Source organism: Gobius niger (assembly GCF_951799975.1).
Source record: "Gobius niger genome assembly, chromosome: 11".
Taxonomy (NCBI): domain Eukaryota; kingdom Metazoa; phylum Chordata; class Actinopteri; order Gobiiformes; family Gobiidae; genus Gobius; species Gobius niger.
In genome coordinates this window covers 28,655,406-28,677,426 of record NC_136862.1, presented here as the reverse complement: position 1 = coordinate 28,677,426, position 22,021 = coordinate 28,655,406, and the positions used below count along the sequence as shown (strand labels likewise).

General features: G+C 44.4%; 1 protein-coding gene across 1 annotated transcript in view; it reads left to right on the top strand.

Annotated features, from left to right (window-relative positions):
* Nucleotides 1–22,021, top strand: part of LOC306970399 (protein sprouty homolog 3) — a 489,858-nt gene that overhangs the window by 442,478 nt on the left and 25,359 nt on the right. The gene's annotated exons all lie outside the window — the stretch shown is intronic.

Here is a 22,021-nt window from a genome sequence, read left to right as displayed (position 1 = left end):
CTGTGCTTCTCCAACCACACCACAGACTCTGCAGATTTACTGTTAAACACTGCAGGAGTCTGTAATGTTATCCCTTCAGAGGCGCTCTGGCAGATGCCAGAGCGCCTCTGAAGAGCAGCTTTAAATGTAGTCCGGATCAAAGGTTTCAGACCAGTTGAACAATGGCACAAATTCACATTTCGCATGATTGGATCAAGGTCTGAAGTAGAATTTCAATATGAAACAATAAGAAACAAGAGCGAGACAAAATAAAAGCCTTGCCTCGCCTTGCTAATGAACTGAAATAATCTGTTTTTGCAGCTGATCAAAGTTTCGGACCACCTGTCTTTAAAAGGACACATGTGGATTCAGTGTCATTTCCTGTCAGGTCATGAAGTCCTGATCGTGAAGGCAAAAAAAAATCTGGTTTAGATCGTGTTTGGGTTGTTGACCTGCATTAGCAGAGGCAGGATGCAGTAAGACAGTCATTTAGAAGTTTTGAGAAGATCCTGAGGTCTCAATGACAGTCAGCATCATTTTCAAGTCTTTAACTGTTAGAGGATAACATGAATGTTATTGGAAAAAACTCCCAGTGATATCAGTATTTTTTTCAAAAATAAATATACAAAGAACTCAAAATCTACTGTTCCAAATGATTATGCAACTCATCGTCTCAATGCATTTTAAAGCTTGTAATTAACTGAAAATGGTCATTTGTTGTATTTGTAGCAGTAGGAGGTCATATTTACTGACATCAAAAGCTATTTCAATCAAAAACATCTTAACAGGTGAAGATATATTTTAACAAAGGAGCCCTTCTTTGAGCAGCTTCAAAATTCTTAAATCCATTAAACTTTTGAGTTTTTGGACAGTTTCTGCTTGGATTTCTTTGCAGGATGTTAGAATAGCCTCCCAGAGCTGCTGTTTGGATGAAAACTGCCTCCCACCCTCATAGAAGTTTTTTTTGTTGAGGCTCCAAAGGTTCTCAATAGGGCTGAGGTCAGGGGAGGAGGGGGTCCACATCATGAGTTTCTCTCCTTTTATGCCCATAGCAGCCAGTGATGCAGAGGTTTTCTTTACAGCAGGACATGGTGCATTGTCATGATGAAGATGATTTTGTTAGGGAAACTCAGAAACCACATATTTTTCAGAGGTCATTTTCACACCTTCCGGGAGGGGAAAGGGGCCGACCAGCTCTCTCCCCATGATTCTGGCCCAAAACGTGACTCCCCCTCCTTACTGACATCTCAGCCTTGTTGGGACATGGTGGCCATTCACCAAGTCTTTTTAACAAACGCGGGAAGCTGCAAGACCTGAGGCTCCTCTGCGGTCTCGTGTTCGACTTGATTCCAGGTGCCTTTCTCTGGGCTCGGCCGCCACCGCCTGGTCTTGAACACACCTATCGCCTCATCTCCGGCTGCTTCTCACCAATCACCCAATCATAGCCCCATCTCAAGCCGCACCTCCGTGTCAGCCAATCACCGCAGCTGCTTCAGACAATCATTGCCCCTCTTAAGTCGCCTCGTCCACTGTCTCTGCCGTTTTCAGCAGTGCTGTGCCCCTCCTCCGCCCCTCCTCCACCTGGCCTCATCTCGGCTGCGTCCGAAACGAGCAGATTGGTAAGAGCTCTTACGCCAATCCGGATGTGCGTCAGCGTCCGCCATGGCTAGTTGCTTCCGAATTGGTCTGTCAGTTAGGAAGTAGTTAGGAAAAGGAGCCTTGATGCTAACTATCATGGCCACTTTAGCATAGGGACCTCTGATGCTAACTAACCAGTGATTAGAAGCTATGTGCCATCCCATAAGTCTAAAACTCTTCCAAAGCCTCTTTGTTTCTGTCATTCTTTGAGTGAGAAAATACAAACGTAAAAATAACTTTTTTTTTTTTTTATTGCACCTGCACCACAGCTCAGGCCGGCGCCATGAGATCGTTCAATATCAGCACCCAGCCAGTCCTAGTTCTCTTTATTTCCCAGAATGTGCTCAGAAAAGTGAAGTTTGTGTGTTTGTTTTTCCCCGCTTTGTAAGCCTGCTACACTAATGTAAATGATTAAAGACACAAGCCACCCCATGGGGCCGACCGGGGGAGAGGCACAACAGCAGGAGCCGTACACGTCCACACAGCCAAAGATGGGCAGAAAATGTCCTAAAGTTAATGTGCGGGTCACAGTTCACGCCACACTAGTATCAGTGGAAATCATTTGCAAAAGTCACAACGACATGAGCAGAAAATAAAAGGCCTGGATTGCACAAGAACACAGGAATTGTCCTCAGTTCAGGGTCACAGGTCAGATTAGACAGTGACCGGGGACAGTTTCTCTGTAAATATACAACTCTGGTGGACAAAATTAGCCCTTTGACACTATCATATCATCTCGTAAATCTGCACGTGTTCAGTTTGAGATACGACGAAACGAGATAATAGGTAGTAAAACACAAATGTAGAGCGTGTGGTGCGTTTGCTGCACCGTGCTGCAAGAAAACGAACACGCCAGATGACATGCTACATGAACACATAACGTGAACACATCACATGAACACATCACATGAACACATCACATGCCAAAACCAGGGATCTTGAAGTCTTGAAGCATTTCCCTTTTGTTCCCAACATATTGAACACACTCTCCAAACATTTAGCTAAACAAAGTAAAGTATAAAGAGAAAAATGAAAGTTATTTGGTGCAATTGTGTCAAAATGTCATGTGGGCTTCAGGTGAATTCCACCTCAGGCTCATAATTACACAAATTACATTTGAACCATGAGCACTGACATATTTGAGTAGCTCACGGGGGTTAAAAAGGTCGGAGCCCTCTGCTTTATGCAACAGGCCACTGCAGAGTACATATAACCTCTTACACAAAAGTCCTTCGGTCCCTTTCTGCCAGATCTCCGTTTGGAGCTTTCGAGCGACTGTCTTGATAGATGTGCTCTTAAGCTGACATTTCACATTCCTCAGAGCTGACGGCAGCGAAAAGATCAATCTTGTGAAAATGAATGAGGCTGAAGTTAAATGAGAAAAATGTATATAGCAATAGGTTGCGTTGATGTGGCATCACAGCATTCTAAAGATAAGATAAGATAAGATAAGATAAACCTTTATTGATCTCACAGAGGAGAAATTCACTTGTTACAGTCGGCGTTACTTCACAGTCTTATTGCACAGTCTGACAGCAGTGGGGATGAAGGCTTTGCGGTAGCGCTCCGTCCTGCACTGAGGGTGTCTCAGTCTGCCACTGAGAGAGCTGCTCAGCTCTTCTACAGTCCCGTGCAGTGGGTGGGAGGTGTTGTCCATGATGGAGGTGAGCTTGGCTAACACCCTCCTGTCCCTCACCTCCTCCACAGAGTCCAGGGGGCAGCCCAGGACGGAGCTGGCCCTCCTGACCAGCTTGTTCAGTCTGTTCTTGTCCCGCTCTGTGCTGCCCGGGGCCCAGCACACGGCAGCGTAGTGGAGAGCAGAGGCCTATTGATACAGACGGCTGAGTTACACTACTTTGAGTTACTTCTGAGTTACTTTTGACAAAACATAAACTGAAAATAGTAATAATGCCACTGAGCAAAAGTGCAGTGAAAGATTTTGTTTTCCTTCGACATCCTCATTCCCTCGTGTTTTGTTTTGGCGATGTTAGCCACACACAGAGGCAGATCTTACACACCAGAGTCCGACTGGATTTGGTGCTGCATTTGGTTTCGGAGGAGTTTGGCATTTTTCCGTTTGTGCGTCAGTACAAACCATTTAAATGCACTTGTAGCTCGAGCTATTTAAATTGTAATGACTTATGAAATATAAAATTATACAATTACCATGTTTTGTTTAAGTAATATGTTTCTGTAACTCGTTACTTTTGTAATGCGTGACCCCCAACACTGCGTTAGCTTCCTGGTTTGCATTGTCAGTTTTCAAAGTACGCATGGCCTGTTGAACCACCTCTCATCTCCAAACCTTTGTACTTTTATTCAGTAGTAAAATATATAGTCCTAATTCAGCATTTGTTTAAATATTGGTGGAGAAATGGGAGAAAGTGTTAGTTTTTTCCCTTCTTTGTTTTCCCTCTGGCTACTTCGAACACGACCATATGTGGGTTAAAGCTGAGGTAGCGGGCATAGTTAAGAGTAACTATGGTAACTGTTTTTTTGTTCGCTAATATCATTATTGGGACAAACAAAAATGGTCGGAAAGTTCAGTATCTTCTCTGTCAGCACGTCGAAACTTTTAATTACATTTTTTATTTTATTCTTTATTTTAGCAGGTAAGAAATTGAGAATCTGGCCATTTTCTTATAAAAGTGTCCAAAAGTGGTGACAACATTCAAAAGCACTGGCGCAATGTTGGTCAGAAGAAAGGACTTTCAGCCGCGAGATCAATGTGACTCCAATCATTTCCAAATAATTGTCAATTTCAACATTTGTCAATTTTCTTTTAGGAGATTTCTTTCAACGACGGTTTCTCTCCTATCGATCTGAGATTACGACGAAGGCAAAGGCTCTTGATTTTGACATCTTAAAGCCAGCTTTAGGTAAAATGTTTTATGTTTAATGTTAGTTGTTGAGGTCACTTTGACTTAACAGTGATTAACATGTTGCCATAATAACAAGCATTTAAGTGAATGAATGCAAAATTGTTACTGTAGAAAAAAAAAACACTCGTCAGTCCCTCAGGCCACATGTGTCTGTTTTTCAATAAACTTTGGAATGAGGTATGATTGATATACCGTGAAGACTGCTACGGTAAATCCAGCTGTCAATACTTCACTTGTTGTGACACGATCAGCCACCATGTTTTCCTGCAGAGGCTATACGCACGCTGCTGTGACGGTGACTGTAGACTGGGTGAGTCAGGTCCTGATGGTCCAATGCTGGAACAGCATGGTGTCCCTACTACAGATCTTGGAGAGGTATGTGACTCACGTTGTAATGCACTGGGTTTGACTTGGTATGGCATGTCGGTTGTAACTGAAGCCTCCATGTGTAGGTTGTCCTGCCTGATGCCTCAGATGCCTTTTGTCTTACCTGGAAAGTGGATTTATGTGTGTAGGTGTGTAAAATGTCACATGGGTCACATTTGGGTCACAGTGAACAAAAAAAAAAACGATTTCGTGTTAACTGTTAACATTTTAAAACAAAACAACAAAAAGTAACTTATAGTAAATACATTAATGTTTTTTATTTTTGTAACCAGTGTTCCTCCTTTTTCCTTTTTATCTGTGTAGATAAAAAGGAAATGCCCAAATGTACTACATTTGGGCATTTCTATTGATAAAAGCCAAAGGTATAGCTTGGTTTACTACAGTTCTTACCAGTATGCGGTTGTAAACCAACAGGCCTCACCGAGCTATGAATTGAGCTATGGTTTGCCACAGGGGTCTGTGCTCGGACCAGTCCTGTTAATTTGTGTTGAACATGCTGCCATTTGGTAGTATAATCAGAATGTGTACAACACTGTATTTATCGATGAAACCTCGTCAGACTGACATTAACACCTAGATTACAGAACCTTAACCCAGATTGCAACAGTGGCGCAGATGGTAGAGCGGGTCGTCTCATGATCGGAAGGTCGGGGGTTCGAATCCCACCTCCTGAAAGGGCACATTGTCGTTGGGTCTTTGGGCAAGACACTTCACCCACATTGCCCCCAGTGTCTGCGTACATTGGTGTATGAATGAGAGTATGAATGGGTGAGTGGATCCCTGCTGTAAAGCGCTTTGAGTGCCTAATGTAGGTGGAAAAGCGCTATCTAAGTTGAGACCATTTTACCATTTTTTTTTTTTTTAAAGGTCATGCTAGGCCCCAAAAGAATACGAAACAGTGGATGATGATCAACCTGGATGATATTAGTACATCCTCTAGTTATTTGATAAAGACCTCTCTTTTAAAGAAGCATATAATCCAATGTAAAACAGTATCCAAAAAGTCGCAGCACGATTATTAACAAACAGAATGTAGCACACATCGCCTGTGCTAAAGTCTCTTCCTGCTGATTTCAGAATGTTCCTTGTCCTTTAGGCCATAAACAGTAAGGCTCCAGTCTATCTCCAAACAGAGCAATCCACTGTCGAAATGCAGTGCGACTGAAGACTCCTCAAGTTTCTAAAAGCACAGTAGGACGTAGAGGCTTTAGCTACAAGTCTCTGGTTTTATGGAACTAACACGTTAACGGCAAAGATATTGGGGCTGAACTGGGTGAGGCACACAACCCCCGATAGACTTTTCTCATTCGTCACTCATTCGTGTGGTTGTGCAGGATTTCAGCATCAGCCTCGAATGCCGAAAAAATGCCTAAGAGCTGAGGAAAGAGGGACGCCTGCAGCGAGGGAGGCGACGATCGACATGCTGTGAAACTAAAGTGCCGTTTTGACCTGGTCGCCGGTACCCTGGTGTTCTGCATTCCAAGGAAGAGAAAAACATGAACATAAATCTTGCAATTTGGCTTGTGGGGACCCCAAAAAATGCAAGGGAATAAAGAGGGGACATTCTTTCACACAACTTGACTGCATAGGAGGAAGCGACAGCTGTCTGTGAGACCTACCCTGACTTCGGATTTAGCTTTGCCTGTTTTCTCGTTGTTGCCCTAGTTGTTGTTTTTTTGGGACGGGGTGGAGGGGGGAATGGAGCTCTCTCAATGTCCTTGAGTTATTGTTGTGTTTTTTTAGATGTTACATTACTGACTGTAGGGAAGCAAGCCCTGAACATGCTGAAAAGTGAACAGAAAGGCACTAAACGTCAACCTGTAGTGTCGGACTCTTCCTTTTAGCCGGGACCCCGTGTATGAAGGGTGTGGCCTTAACATGAGCTGATCCCACAGCAGGGGTGAAAACATGGAGGAGGCGGAGTTCAACAGTTGAGTGTGAAACATGTGGGTGTAACATGGTGTAAAACAGAAGAGGGGAAAATACAGAGTATGCATTACTTATTCGAAACGATGCACACAATATCAATCACTCACTCGACCTTTGGTTTTTGTATTTTGCTTTACATCAGCACCTGCTGAACCAAAGTATTTCCATTAATGCACTCCACTAAAAACAAGCCATTAGAATACAATAGGAAGGCAATTAATATAGATTTTTTAAAAACATATCATACAACCCGATTGTTTTTGTGCCATTCGGAGGCAAAAACAGCTTGAAACAGGCGGGTTTTCAGTCTAGCAGAGGTGGCAAAAGTGTTCCATAGGAAACAAATAACAACCATTGTTTGCTTTTGGTCCTGGAGACTTCCAGCAGGTGTTGCTCTACAGCAGGGGTGGACACAGGGCCCATATTAAAGGGTATTGCTGGGTTGCAGGTTCTAGAATGTGATGATGTCATCGGACCCAGCGGGGGGCAAGAGCCAGTTTTTCCTATTAATAACATTACACTTTCACAAGTCATAGCTAAAAAGAAAATATATGAATTTAAAAAATGATCTTTAATATCAGTCACTGGGTCCAAGATCTCTCTGTACAAGACCAAAAATTTCCTCAAAAACAAAATAATTTTTCCTCCATACAATAGCATTGGCCTTTGGAATGCTGTGATGTCACCTGCAACCCAGCAATACGGTGTGGAGGGCCACAGATTGGTAGTTAAAGGGATATTTCAGGATTTTTGACATAGAGCCTCATTTCCTAGTTATCCAGAGTGTTGCTGATTTCTAGAGATATTTTTTTTGTAATTCAAGCAGTTCTTATATTTGAAGAGTGATGTGGCGCTAGCAGTGCTTAATTTGTAAATTATTATTTTCAGGAACACTTTTGGTCTGATGTGATGGATTGGGGGAGCAGGCCAAACCATTTGCCGGAACACTCTCATTAGAACCATTATATCAGATACATTTTTTGCCAGATCCTCCTAAATATTTCCCGGATCCTTTACCCTGAAAAAAATTTAATTGGGGGAATGCGTTCCCCCAAATGGGGGATCAAGTAAAGCACGGGGCACTAGGCTAATGCAAGGCTAGTGCATTTCTATGGTATCAGCTAGCCTGCATTAAAAACAGTCTGACCCGCTCCACAGAGCACCTGAGGGAAATCACTTATAACACCAGACTAACCATATAAATGTCTGTGTCAATAGAGTCATTTTAACCATTTTGCATTTAAAAGAACTTATATTTGAGCATATATTTGGTCGCCTCCCACAGGAGGTGTTCCAGGCATGTCCTAGTGGGACAAGGCCTCGTGGAAGGCCCAGGACACGGTGGTGGGACTATGTCTCCGAGCTGGCCTGGTGTCGCCTCGGGGTCCCCCCAGAACAGCTGGAGGAGGTGTGTGTGGACCGGGAAGTCTGGGCATCTCTGCTGAGACTGCTGCCCCCGCGACCCGGCCCCGGATAAAGCGGAAGAAAATGGATGGATGGATATATTTGAGCAGCATCAGCTTCGTGGTTGTATAAGCTACGCGGCGGCGGAGTGATCTGTTAGAAAATAGTCCCTCAAAATGCGATCATTCATGTGATGCAAGATCAGTTATATTACAAAAATTATTCTATCGACACAGACATTTATATGGTTAGTCTGGTGTTATAAGTGATTTGCCTCAGGTGCTCTGTGGAGCGGGTCACGCTGTTTTTAATGCAGGCTAGCTGATACCATAGACATGCACTAGCCTAGCCCCATGTAACTCTACAAATATAAGAACTGCATGAATCACAAAAAAAATATTTTCAGAAATCAGCAACACTCTGGATAACTCCTGAAATATCCCTTTAATGCAGTGAAAATTTAAACTGGGTTAAATCTCTGCTAAACGCTCTCAATCACCTTAATCAAATGTTATCTAGTGATGTGCATTTGGCCCCCGGGCCGCACTTTGGGCAGGCCTGTTCTACAGACTGCAGCTCTACTGGCCTGATGTGCAACAAGCAACTCACATGTAGTTAAGAAGCAATGAACCGATCTGCCAGTGTAACGTTGGCGTGATGTGACTGCGCTGGCGAGTGTTCGTGAGGAGCTGCACAGCTGTGGTTTGCACCTGTCGCAGCCGATTTCAAGTGCACGGGATCACACCCACATAAAGAGCCTTACAGTAGTCAGCACGGGGGCTGGTCAATGCATGCCTTTTCTGGACTAAACAAACACAGAAAATAAATTGTCAACCAGGAAATAGATGAACAACTTATGTGGTCAGAGAGCATAAACGTGCAGGTCGGCTCCGAATGGTTGTAGCTGGATGACCAGGTAGCACCCTTGATTCTTTCAGCTCTCATAATAATGATAATAAAACACTTTTCAATCCAGTGTTATCAAGTTTTCTCAAAGTGCCACACTAAATCTATCAATTCATTCCATGGACCGGGGACAGTTGTGACATTTTTGCTTGAACGCTGTAACTTGCTGATCTTTTGAAGCTCTGACTCTTAAAGGAATAGGCCACCGTTTTTACATACTGAGATATGTTCTTACCTTAGCTTTGACGAGTTCTTTAGGACTACAAAGTATAATTACAAAAAAATTAAACAATGTGGATTTTCTAAGTGGATAAAAGGGGGAACTATATTGTAAGGCGTAATAATACCAGGAGTAATTTGGCATCTGCACAGTCAAGTGAAGATTACTTTGCAGATTTCAAACTACCCCTGGTATTATTACGCCTTACAATATAGTTCCCCCTTTTATCCACTTAGAAAATCCACATTGTTTAATTTTGTGTAATTATACTTTGTACTGTAACACTTCACGTAACCATATTTAAATAGGGAAAACGTGGAAGAGCTTGGTAGCTTCTATCTTGACCTGTTTTGGAGCTATAGAGGAGAGAGGGAGAGGCTAAATGCTAACACCGTCTGTGCTGTGTTTACGTGACTGAAGGCACGGGGGAAGATCAGACAGGTCCTAAAGAACTCGTCAAAGCTCAGGTAAGAACATATCTCAGTATGTAAAAACAGTGGCCTATTCCTTTAAAGCTTTACACAAAATGCCTGCACTTGTTGGCTACAGACTGCACCAAATATCATTTCTGAAACATTAACACAGACATCATGAGACCCCCCACACTTGCAGTCAGGCACAGGGACAGCTGGAACAGCATGTGCAAAGGCAGGAAAAAGCGACACACCTTAGAATAGTCTTAAAACAAAGACATTCATAGCATTATTGTCCTTAACATTGTCCTTAATGTAACGTGTGAAGCCCCACCCTGCCCCTGTTTATTTCGCCTACAGACTGATCATGGGACACGTATCTGGGCTCTGACCCCGGTCTCCCCTAATCCTGACCTGTTCAGTCATGCACCACATTGCAGAGCAGCCAATACCAGGGGATCCGTGGGCAACACCCTCTGCACCTCAGGGCACCTCCACATACTGTGTACGAGCTGGGACCGACGTGGGGCTGGGGACATGCAGGGACACGGGTGTGACTGCGGGGTTTGGGGTGGCTAATAATGCATATCAAAAACAAGAAACTACTTGTTATTATATTTGGACATATTATACACATGTTCTACACAAGTTTGTGTTACTTTTTACAGAGTCAGTAAATACACTAAGATTACTATCCCTTTAAACGACTTGGGAAAGCCCAGATGAGTCTGGTTCATCCTTGGGTACAATTTCAAGACACTTGAAGGTTCAGGTTCAGGCCAAACAAATGAAGAGAGACAAAAACACCCACAGTTATAAACACGTGAAGTCGTTCCGTCTCACGTAATGTTTTTAACCTGCTCCAGTCACATCTTTCACTCGCATCTTTCAGCTGGTGGGTCAGGACTCAAAAGTGGGATCGTGAACATATAGGTACCTTTTTTTTCAATATTTTACATCTGAAACTACACGGAAACACACTGGAGTCTGTTAAAATTAGTATTATTGGGTTGTTTTGATCATAATTTCAAGTTACAGGGTTGCAGCTTGTCATTAACGTAATGGTGGATCCACTTTAGAACCACTGATGTAAAACATTGGCATTTGCGGAAAATGGTTCTTAACTTAAAGCTACAATAGTAAGGTTCGGCCTTTGGTGTTTTGGCGATGATGAAAATCGTCCCTCCATGACGCTGACTTGCCTACCCCTGCTGTAGACTGTGCGCCTCTTTATATGACGCTGCCCCTACAGGGGAAAACTGCAACTGCACTGCGATTCCGGAGTCAGAGCTGTTTTAGAGCGAAGATTCACAGTTATTTTACCGTCACAGGTGGCAGATTGACAGATTGAGGTTAAGTTTAGAATAATTATTAGGGTTTGGTTTATCAATATTATTCTATGACAAGACGGTTTATCTGTCAAATCAACCAAGTGCATGAAATGAACATAAACAGCATGATGAACTGTTCATACTAAAAAAAAAGCGCTGTGAACCCTTGATTACTGGGACCAGGGAGTGCCGGAGGCCAAATATATCAATAATCAAAAAAGCAGTCATTTAAGAACATCGTACATGTAAAACGTAATAGTAATAGTAATAGTAATAGCAGACACTGTGTTCTCTTGTGAGTATCAATCAAACTAATCAGTTTAGATGAGATTAAAACGCTGCACAACTCCATGCCTCTGTAGTGGGGTGGTTTCTTTTTCCTCTGGTCTCTGAAGTGCTCCCCCTGGCTCCGCCCCTTTAGCCCACCCCTTAGCTAGGAAGGTTATTTAAGACACCTGGTTCCAATATGGTGCCCTCTTTCGCTGAGACTAGCTGGGTGCCTTCTGTTTGTCCCCTTTCCTGGCATTGAGGTATCAAAGCCCCTTTGTTTTTTTTCTTTAAAAGTAAAATGCTAATGTTCTACAAAACTATTTCTCCTTGGTGCCGGCTCTAGCTCACAATAGTGCCCCGTTTGCAACGTGGTTCGAGTGGTGACCATGAGTTCCTAATGAGGTATTGAAAAGTCCCTGTTTAATCTGTATGTTAAAAAGTTAAACTAAATTAAATGGTTTTTTTTGGTTTACCCTCAGGGTCCTGTGAACTGTCAAGGGTGGTAAGTTCGGGTGCCATGAACATACTTTGGTCTGCTGAGCCTTTCTAACAACTAATCTCCTCTTTTTTTTACAGGCTAACCCGCTACTGTTTTGCTCTTAGTTTACATTTGTTCCTTTTGATGTAGCTTCTGGTTTTGTTTTTCCTTTTTCTTTTAAATTAGTTTTGACAGTTGTGGTTATAGCGCAATTAGTTCGGGTTTTTGGTTCCTTTGTTATATATGATTGTCGTGGACCAAGTAAAAGGCAGGGACAAAGGTGTTTAAAAAAAGGAAAGTTACTTAGTTTAATGCTCAAAATATGAATTAACAAAGGCTTACAAAAATAAGTAACCAACAAAACGTACAAAAATTTGGGCCCAACTTAACAGTAACTGAACTCAAAACCAACTGACAGCAACAAAGGACCACAGTGCTTACATAGGGGTGGAGTAAACCATAAAACCAACATAAGAGGGAGGCATAACACAAAGAAACACAAACATACTAAACTTAACAAAACGTATCACAACCAAGTAAAGCAAACCTAACTATAACTTAGCTCAAAATGATAAGTGCAGATAAACTAAGTTCTACCAACTGAATAAAACGTGTGACACTTGGTGTTCCCCCTCCGTTCATTGTTATGGTCCACTCCAAGGTTTCAAGATGGCCTCCACCCCCTCCAGCCAGTCTTTGGCTGTTTCTCAATTGCGAGGATCCGTCCTCCGTTTGGCCACTTCGTTGACGTCCTCGGTGGCGGCTCCTCCAAAACGGAGCGGAGTGTCCTCTCTCCGCCGCCTTTGAGCTCAAATGGAACGGCCTCCGGAGCGAGCGGCTGCGTCAGGTCACGTGTCAATCTATGCTCATTAAAACAACTGTTTTATGAATAACAGAGGCCAGGAAACTGTTTATGTGGAACAAAACTTTTTGTAAAGTGAGTTCAAACTAATAAAGTTTTGCGAGAAAAGAAAAAAGAAACTATGTTGCAGTGCATCATGGGTAATTTCAGCTCTCCGAGGCAGCGGAGGATCCACTGCTGTATCCTTCGTAAATGAGCCAAACGGAGGAGTCGAGCTGCGAGGGGGCGAGTGGTCCAGGTGAAATGGAACCACTTGGCGGCGCCGTGATGACGCGAATGACGTCCGAAGTGGTCGAGACGCCGAGGATCCTGGCAATTGGGAAACAGCCACTGTCTGCATCACCTCAAAGACAAGTGTAAGTAAACAATTCAAACCAAATTAACTGAAGCCTCAAAATAAAGAAATGAATCAAACATAATGTGTTGTCCTTTGTAACTAAGGTAAATTATAAACAATTATTATACGGCTCTTCACAACGTAAGTAGAAGCTCCGTTGATTTGAATGGGATTTCCCAACGTTCTACCGGTCATTATTTTCTGATAAAGGACCTCTGAAAAAAGTAATGACGCTGCCAATGGCAACGGAGTTCGTGCTTTCATATCACTCCGCGCGTACGTAGTAGCGACACTATCTCTGTCCCCGTCACTGAGAGAGAAGTTAGCGTGAGTCTGACTTTCAACTTACCCATAGATTCACCACCATTCCTCCTCTCCAACTGCGCCTTCAGCTAAGTAGCTAGGCTAGCTGCTAGCCTTGCTGCTTCTAGCCTAGCAAAACGTTGCAGCGCAACGCGCAAACTTTTGGGAACTATTTGTCGCAGATGTCATTAAATAAACCTTTCGACCTTCATAAAAGTGTACGAAGTTTATGTTGTGTGTGTTCAGTTGGCAAATGGCCGTATAATAACCTTCAGGGCGAAACAAGACCCCTCCACTTCGCGTCGGGGTCCGGTTTGCCCAGTCGGTGCTTATTTTCCCGATAATGACCAGCGTTCTATACATTATCCCTTATTTTTTGGTTAGCCAACTGCGTTCGCTTTTAGTGTTTTTTTAAACTATAGGAATATTCAAATTTTCGATCATCTTAAATAAAATGAATTTGGAATTAAACTTAGTTTTTGTAGATTAATAAATTCCTATTTTTCCAAATTTAGTGTCCTGCCTTAACTTCTTGTGTTGCAGCCAATTACAAAGATTCTACTCTAAATATTTTTTTTAATAAACTGCTTCGAATTGGAAGTCAACGTCTCTGTCCTTATCAGAAACTTACCTTGTGTTCCTATCTGGTCATTTGCCCCCTCGGTATACTACACCTCAATGACCTTGTGTTTCAACTACAGACGTGCAGGTAGGATTGTCACGATAAGCCGATGTAGTAATTATCGTGACGGCACACGGGGCAGAGCACAGCTTCACGTTTCATAGAGCTAATCGATAACTAAGGCTGGATGATGAAGCGGAGTTCAAATGTTTTGCACACATTGCTCTGAATCACTAGGGTTACACGACGAAGAGAAAGTCGAATCTCTCACCTTGTCGGAACAGGACAGATTCGATCAGGGGCTGCGATCCGACTTTCCTCCTGAGCCGATCAGGGATTGCAGTCAGATTAGATGTAACCGCAGAGTCGAATCAGTTTGGATTGGGCTTAAGTAACAGAGTAGGCTGTCCCTGCCCCGGAAACTAACTTTCAGACTGTCAAAAAAAACATGGGCGAATGTGTGTTGGGCCATGAGCCACAGCTATGACTAGCTCAAATAACAAAGTCACTAAAACCATCACTGGGGGAAACCCTGGCGTAAACTGTGGGTGTTTAGTCTAAAAGTACCTTAGGCTAATCGGGGCTAACTGCTAAAAAGAACTTCGCAGCCAAAGGTAAACTGGAAACGGAGCACATAGCCACCCCCTGTTCCCTGCGCTGGGAACTGGGACAAGACTGGTTTGACCGGTTTTGGGGAAGGAGTCGGTTCTTTAGCCTAATGGGATTAGACTTCACATGTAAACGCAGTGAATGAGAGCGAACAGCAGGCAGCGGCCACATGCTGAGTGCGTATCAAATGTGTGAGGGGCACTGCAGGGGCTGATGGGGCTTAGCATAATGTATTGGTCAGAAAGTATAAGGCCGAACCTGAACGTCCTGTAACTTAGGGTAACTTAAGGGTTCACGGTGTTGTTGCTTTGAACAGATCCACATCACATCCGTTTGATCTAACGCTTGAAGGGGAATCTGTGTCCTCTGCGATCGGTTACATTCACATAACGTCACAGCCTGCCAACTGGGCGACGCCAATAGATCAAACAATGTCATTGTTAATTGGACACAAGTTCACCTAATAATGGCCTCCTCTTCAGTTTTTCATATAGAGCTTGGTCATTCATTGGCTTCCCAAATTTGAGCAGAATAATGGGTTATTAGCGTGCGGTAAGTGCATGAACTTAATAATGAACACAGCTGTTGCCAGGTGTGACACGACAGTTTGCCGACAGGTCTAGGAGCCGCTGGCCACGTGTCTGCAGTTTGGACATTACGTCTTAATGTGTGCCTCCATGTGAGGCAACTCCTGGTGTAATATTGGGCTTCACAAAACGATTGATTCATCCTCCTCCATGACTCCATGTCTCCTGATTAATCACCGTGAGACATGGAGTCAACTTCCACAGTTACACTGATGATACACAGTTAAACATCTCCATGTCTCCTGATGACACCAGGCCAATAGAGGCACTTTTTAACTGCATTTTAGAATCAAATCCTGGATGGCAGAAAACTTTCTCCAGCTTAACCAGGACAAAACTGAAGTTTTAGTCAGAGAAACTTTAACCCAAACTACAGTCACTGTCTTTTAATTCTCTGACTTGTATTCCACACATTAAGAACATCACAAAGAGGTTTTTTACCATCTAAAGAACATAGCCAGAGTCCGTCCCATTCTCCCTCGGGCCAACACGGAGACACTAATACCTATCTATTATTTGGGGTTCTGGGTGAGACTGTTTTTTAATACTTTATTCTGTCATCACTTTGTGATGCACCTGTGTATGAAAAGTGATTTGATTGATTGATCAACCGAGGCCAAACCGATGAGGACCTCTTCAGGAGTTCTCCCACGCTTTTGACCAACATGGTGACTTGTTTCCATCTTAACATGGGCTCTTTTAATTCCACTCTTTAAACCCTTGAATAAGTGGTTCAGCGGAGTGAGGACGGATGATTACCGGTCGCCAATGCCTCGCGCAGGCAGCAGCAGAGACACTGTGATGATGCCAGTTGGATTGTTTATAATTTGTGGTTTTATTTGCATTTTGCTTTTGATGCATGGTTTCACTCCTCCCCGTTTACCATAATAATTATGTTTGAAAGGGAAATCATGGCGGATTTACAGACTTCTGGAATCTTCACTGCAGCACGTTGTTCAATGGTAACCGTGCCGTTAGCTCTAATGCTAATGTCCAGCCCATCAAAGTCCGGCCCTCATTAGTTTACGAGATTTCTAAAATGTTTCTTACGAAAACCAGCCTGGCTTCTTTAATTGTAACTAACCCAGCGTCATCACAGGAGCAATATCTAGCTATAGAAAGTTCCAGAAAATAAGAAACTAGGCTTTACAGTTGCTTCAAACATGTGTAAAGTGCAATGCTTTCTAATGGAAAACTAGCTTGTTTTGCCGCCCATATACGGAGGTGCTGCAGCAATGGCGGGCAATATCGGCCTCAAGCGTCGTGGTCATAAAGCAGTGAAACTAGCGGCCATTGTCCCCAACTAGTTGCCACCCCACCCGGCGGCTCAATGCTATGGTAAACATTGAGACCATATTAAATAAAAACCGGAGAGAAGTTGTCATGAATCAAGCGTGCAGGTTTATTTAACATATGCATATGGAGACACACCAAGTACCTGGATACAAGATGCTCTGAAGACCAGTTCACAGCTCACAGTATTTATACACAGAGACAGCACAATGATCATAGTATTATGGAATGCCCCGATGGTGTAACAGGTCAGATTGACCTAAGACGTTCAGAGACCCTGACGAAATGTATAAGACAAGTGTCGCCAAAGCAAGGACACAGACACCATATCTTAAACTCTACATTAGATGCCCTGACCTCGGTCAAGCGGACCCACTGATGTAATAGTCAAAGTAGTCTTACATTGTTGAGATACATAAGGCGCCATGGACGAGTAAACAATTGCCAATGGCCATGAGTGAGAGAGATAAGCTGATGTGAGAGCACGAGTGAGTGAGGACAGAAATCCTCCGCCCTATCGCACCAACTCATACACAAACATGCCCATGAACTCTAGTAAATGAGGTAATGCTCACTGAATATAGGTCACTGTATGTAATGGTCAAATATCCATAACGCATATGTGACATGAGAGGAATAAACAATTAATGGTTCAGATTTCTATAACAGGCAGGAAGGAACTGTCTGTGGTGCAAGGAGTTCTCCTGAAGGGCAAAGGGCCAGTTTCACTGCGCTCACAAGAGCTTCACTTCATTGAGTTGCCTTGTGTACAACATACACGGTATAAACAAACATGCCTTGCCTTGCCTTAACTTGACCAAATCTGTGCCAAATTTTGCTCATGGGACAGAATGAATATACAAAATTGGGCAATTTTGCCACAATGCGCAAAATTTGAGGCGGAGAAAATGCAATTAATACGGTTCTGCGGGTGCTGTCGCATTAATCACGACTGCGAGGAACAAAACTGCACGAAAAGTTTGACACGTCTGACATGCAGAGGTAAACTGACTCCCTGTACGCTCAGGCGCTCCAGGGGGCGCCACACTGAGGACAATGATGGGACGGCATTGTGCAGCATTTGTGCCACTGTTTTTATGAACGCAGTTAATTAAACATGACATGATTGAACACATTGTGAATAATATAATAAATAATAACATATTTCATCCATTATTACAGTGAACTCAAGCAGGTTTTCCACATTTAATACATTTTTGCTCGTCTGGGTGACAGGCTATTAAGTATGTTGGCCTAATTAAATACTAAAATATTAAATGAAAATGTCGAAGTTGTTGGTGTAAAGGGGTAAAAATAATAATACTTCCCGCACACTGCCAACCTTGCAGAAATAGTTCATTACGATGAGGTCAACGTTTCAGGATTTTCCCTCATCTCCTCCTGCCTCTACTATCTGATGTGCCAAGTTTCTCTTCTATAGTGTAAAGGGGTAAAGCTGACTGTTTTGCTTTGCTCCAGGGGACAAGGACTCTGCTGCTTTTGTAACTCCTGCTGAACATCAGACTCTGGTTTGGACTCTGCGCCCTTTACGAGAGCTAGTAAATAAACTGCCACTCTATCCAGCTTTGGCGCTGTTCACGTTAAATGTGAGCGTCCCGGTCCCTGCAGAGCTGCACACGCTCTCGGGTCCGGGGCGGCTCTTGAGGGTCGCTTCTGGAGTGAGCGGCCTCTAGGTCCAGAACAGGTTACGCACGTTTCCCGTTTGAGTGACATGTGTCGTGTGAATTATAGTTTACGATTTCCCTCACTAAGCTCTAAAAACAACTACTTCCACTCTTTTATAGGTGTGGCGCAGACTTTAGTAGTCATTATATGGGTGTGACCGACGTGTTTGGTAATCTGCGAGTGACACTTACCTAATAGGTATGTGTTATGAAAAGCCCCCCCTCCCCCTCCTCCACTCACACACAACTTACAAAAGGGTGTTACATGTGTTACTTCGACGCAACGCAAAACACAACAGCACAAAGAGTCTACCTTTTCACTCGTGTGAGCTCGTCACACATGCCTCGCCTCGGGGCTCGTGGCGCTGTCGCCGAGGAGCCTGGAGGTTCATTACAAACCTCCCAGCTCCTCGCACAGCCCTGTGTGCTTTAGGAAAAGTGTGGGCCAGTCCTCTTTGTCCGGTGCGCAGACTGAAACTCTCTGCGCACCTCTTGGTTTCTAAAGCGTGGGTATCTGTCAGACTATATTCTGCCCAGGAGCGCAGACTGTAGAACCTGAGATCACGTCTGCACCGAAAAGTAAGAGCAGACCAGGGGAAAGTCTCCCTTTCCCCCCTTAACTTTGAAATGTCTGTTGCTGCAAATGCTTGGTATGACATCATGAGATAAGATGAGCCTTTTTTTTTTGTATCATCTCACAATGGTGAAATTCAATTGTTACATCGGGTGTTAGAGAAATAACAATGGTGTTCGAGAGGATAGATGAATGACAGGCAGCATGTCTTATGCAGGAGAAGTTTATTTACCATCGGTGCGGGACCCGGAGACATGAACTCGAGACATTGCGCTAGTCCTACCATTCAAGTCTGTCTATGCTTCCACAATAGAGGGATAAATACCCTCTCAGAGCGTCATACTGATACGCAAGCATTCAGTGGCTGAGAGCGCCTGAGCACCACAGTCAAGGCTATGACAGAGATAGTACGACTGTACAGCCTGACCCAGTATGATAAATAGCGATTTAATGTTTTCCTCTAACATCGGGGGGGGGGTCATTTACTAAGCGTTTTAACACGTGCAAACTAGGGATGGGACTCTTAGGCCTCTGTCCGATCCGATTCGCATCTCGATACACCTGCCACGATCCGATTCATTTAAGACACATTGCGATTCGAGTCATCACCAAGACCACGATGCATCTGGATCCACACATCTGTGACCACCACCAGCCCGATACGATCCACATCTGTAACTACCACCAGCCCGATACGATCCACATCTGTGACCACCACCAGCCCGATACGATCCACATCTGTAACTACCACCAGCCCGATACGATCCACATCTGTAACTACCACCAGCCCGATACGATCCACATCTGTAACTACCACCAGCCCGATACGATCCACATCTGTAACTACCACCAGCCCGATACAATTCCACATCTGTGACCACCACCAGCCCGATACGATCCACATCTGTGACCACCACCAGCCCGATACGATTCCATCACGATGCATCTCGATGTTTCATGATCCACGTTTTGCTTGATGCAATGATTCAACAGAACCAGCTCAAATAAAGTAAGATTTGACACAATTATTGAGGCCATTAATTGATATTAGACTGACTGCATTTTTAAACTTTTATCCAGTATATTCTATGGGTTTATCCACTTTAAGATTGTTTGTTCTTTAGTTTCTTCAACATTTTTGGGGGGACAATTATTATTAATCTCTGATCAGTATTGTTAAATTAAAAAGGTGACTGTGTGCATTATTTCCACATTAACAGCGCACACAGAAAAGCGCACGTGGTTATGCTAATTAGTGGGCGGGGCTCCCTCTGCCTCAGCGCTGTCTCACGTGTTCTTCCTCCTGGCTCTAATGCAGTGAAGTGGATTTCTGGACTCTTTACGGACTCTTTACGCTTGTAAGTGACATCATGACTTGGGCAAACGAAGATGCAGATCATGGCGATGTTTGGAACATTTATCAGCCTTTGTTCATGGCGTTCTGCACACGGGACGTCCTTCATTCAGCACAGCGCAGAGGCCAAACCCGACTCCACACCGCGGATGAGTGTCTGAACTTCTGCCGCTCTCAACCTGGAGTTTACCGGTAAGACACACGCGCTCCTCGTAGGAGGAGCAACACGTGCACGCACGCAGATGACGCGCGCAGTGGCCCGAGGGTTTTTACATCCGTAACGTCTAGATTAAGCCGATATGAGCGCGTAAAATCCGATGCATCTCATGTTTATGCTCTGAACTGCATCGATTTTCGCCCCATCCCTGGTGCAAACACGGTAAAGTACTAAAGTGGAGCAAAAATCAAGCGGAGTTGATAGTTGTGTTTCTTAAAGAGCAAAGGCTGCAGAGTAGCTGCTTCCTTTCTCAGTGCGATTTATTGTTCAAAAATACACTGCTCACAAAAACTTAGGGCACACTCAAAAAACACAATGTCACTCCAAGTCAGTCACATTTCTGGGATATCAGACTGTCCAGTTAGGAAGCCACGCTTATCGTGAATCAGTTTCACTTGGTGTTGTGGAAAATAAACAGACAACAGGTGGAAATGAGAGGCAATTAGCAAGATCACTCCAAAAGAGGAATGGTTTTGCAGGTGGTGACCACAGACCATTTCCCTGTCTTCATCCTTTGTACCGTATTTTTGGAACACTTTTGCATTTGTCCAGTGTTCTCACCACTAGAGGTATCATGAGGAGCATCTACAACCCACAGAAGTCGCTCAGGGAGTGATGCTCATCCAAAATGGCACGTCCATTCGTGCTGTGGCAAGAAGGTTTGCTGTGTCTCCCAGCGCAGTGTCCAGAGCATGGAGGAGATACCAGGAGACAGGCCAGTACACCAGGAGACCTGGGGGGGGCCGACCGAGGCCAACAACCCAGCAGCAGGACCGCTATCTGCTCATTTGTGCACGGAGAAACAGGAGAAGCACTGCCCGAGCCCTACAAAATGACCTCCAGAGGGCCACAAATGTGCACGTTGGTCCTCAAACGGTCAGAAACCAACTCCATGAGGGGGGTATGAGGGTGGTATGAGGGTGGTATGAGGGGGGTATGAGGGGGGTATGAGGGTGGTATGAGGGGGGTATGAGGGTGGTATGAGGGGGGTATGAGGGGGGTATGAGGGGGGTATGAGGGTGGTATGAGGGTGGTATGAGGGTGGTATGAGGGTGGTATGAGGGCCCGACGTCCACAAGTTGGGCCGGTGCTTACTGCCCAGCACCGTGCAGCCCGATTGGCATTTGCCCGAGAACACAGCGATTGGCAGATTGGCCAATGGTGCCCTGTGCTCTTCACGGATGAGAGCAGGTTCACCCTGAGCACATGTGACAGACGTGACAGAGTCTGGAGACGCTCTGGAGAACGTTCTGCTGCTGCAACATCATCCAGCATGACCGGTTTGGTGGTGGGTCAGTGATGGTCTGGGGAGGCATTTCATTGGAGGCCGCACAGCCCTCCATGTGCGAGCCAGAGGTTCCCTGACTGGCATTGGGGACCGGGATGAGATCCTCAGACCTATTGTAAGACCATATGCTGGTGCTGTGGGCCCTGGGTTCCTTCTGATGCCTGATAATGCCAGGCCACATGTGGCAAGAGTGTGTCAGCAGGTCCTGCATGATGAAGGTATTGATGTTATGGACTGGCCTGCCCGTTCCCCAGACTTAAATCCAATAGAGCACATCTGGGACATCATGTCTCAGTCCATCCATCAACGCCACGTCGCACCACAGACTGTCCAGGAGCTGACTGATGCTCTAATCCAGGTCTGGGAGGAGATCCTTCAGGAGGACATCCGTGGTCTCATCAGGAGCATGTCCAGGCGTTGTAGGGAGTGCATTCAGGCACGTGGAGGCCACAC